Source organism: Symphodus melops, assembly GCF_947650265.1.
Source record: "Symphodus melops genome assembly, chromosome: 5".
In the NCBI taxonomy this organism is placed as follows: Eukaryota; Metazoa; Chordata; class Actinopteri; order Labriformes; family Labridae; genus Symphodus; species Symphodus melops.
In genome coordinates, this window is record NC_136695.1 from 511,380 (window position 1) to 513,879 (window position 2,500).

Genomic DNA, 2,500 nt, shown 5'->3' on the forward strand with positions numbered 1-2,500 from the left:
CAATCACAATAAAACACAGAGATACAAAACAAACACAATAAAACACAGAGACACAAAACAAACACAATAAAACAAAGAGACACAATAAAACACAGAGATACAAAACAATCACAATAAAACACAGAGATACAAAACAATCACAATAAAACACAGAGACACAAAACAAACAAACACAATAAAACACAGAGATACAAAACAAACACAATAAAACACAGAGATACAAAACAATCACAATAAAACACAGAGATACAAAACAAACACAATAAAACACAGAGATACAAAACAAACACAATAAAACACAGAGATACAAAACAAACACAATAAAACACAGAGATACAAAACAATCACAATAAAACACAGAGATACAAAACAAACACAATAAAACACAGAGACACAAAACAAACACAATAAAACACAGAGACACAATAAAACACAGAGATACAAAACAATCACAATAAAACACAGAGACACAAAACAAACACAATAAAACACAGAGACACAATAAAACACAGAGATACAAAACAATCACAATAAAACACAGAGATACAAAACAAACACAATAAAACACAGAGACACAAAACAAACACAATAAAACACAGAGACACAAAACAATCACAATAAAACACAGAGATACAAAACAATCACAATAAAACACAGAGACACATAACAAACAAACACAATAAAACACAGAGATACAAAACAAACACAATAAAACACAGAGATACAAAACAAACAATCACAATAAAACACAGAGATACAAAACAAACAATCACAATAAAACACAGAGACACAAAACAAACAAACACAATAAAACACAGATACAAAACAAACAATCACAATAAAACACAGAGATACAAAACAAACAATCACAATAAAACACAGAGATACAAAACAAACAATCACAATAAAACACAGATATACAAAACAAACAATCACAATAAAACACAGAGATACAAAACAAACACAATAAAACACAGAGATACAAAACAAACAATCACAACAAAACACAGAGATACAAAACAAACAATCACAATAAAACACAGAGATACAAAACAAACAATCACAATAAAACACAGAGATACAAAACAAACAATCACAATAAAACACAGAGATACAAAACAATCACAATAAAACACAGAGACACAAAACAAACAATCACAATAAAACACAGAGACACAAAACAATCACAATAAAACACAGAGATACAAAACAAACAATCACAATAAAACACAGAGATACAAAACAAACACAATAAAACACAGAGATACAAAACAATCACAATAAAACACAGAGATACAAAACAAACACAATAAAACACAGAGATACAAAACAAACACAATAAAACACAGAGATACAAAACAAACACAATAAAACACAGAGATACAAAACAATCACAACAAAACACAGAGATACAAAACAAACACAATAAAACACAGAGACACAAAACAAACACAATAAAACACAGAGACACAAAACAAACACAATAAAACACAGAGATACAAAACAAACAATCACAATAAAACACAGAGACACAAAACAAACACAATAAAACACAGAGATACAAAACAAACACAATAAAACACAGAGATACAAAACAAACAATCACAATAAAACACAGAGACACAAAACAAACAATCACAATAAAACACAGAGATACAAAACAAACACAATAAAACACAGAGATACAAAACAATCACAATAAAACACAGAGATACAAAACAAACACAATAAAACACAGAGATACAAAACAAACACAATAAAACACAGAGATACAAAACAAACACAATAAAACACAGAGATACAAAACAATCACAATAAAACACAGAGATACAAAACAAACACAATAAAACACAGAGACACAAAACAAACACAATAAAACACAGAGACACAATAAAACACAGAGATACAAAACAATCACAATAAAACACAGAGATACAAAACAATCACAATAAAACACAGAGACACAAAACAAACAAACACAATAAAACACAGAGATACAAAACAAACACAATAAAACACAGAGATACAAAACAATCACAATAAAACACAGAGATACAAAACAAACACAATAAAACACAGAGATACAAAACAAACACAATAAAACACAGAGATACAAAACAAACACAATAAAACACAGAGATACAAAACAATCACAATAAAACACAGAGATACAAAACAAACACAATAAAACACAGAGACACAAAACAAACACAATAAAACACAGAGACACAATAAAACACAGAGATACAAAACAATCACAATAAAACACAGAGATACAAAACAAACACAATAAAACACAGAGACACAAAACAATCACAATAAAACACAGAGATACAAAACAATCACAATAAAACACAGAGACACATAACAAACAAACACAATAAAACACAGAGATACAAAACAAACACAATAAAACACAGAGATACAAAACAAACAATCACAATAAAACACAGAGATACAAAACAAACAATCACAATAAAACACAGAGACACAAAACAAA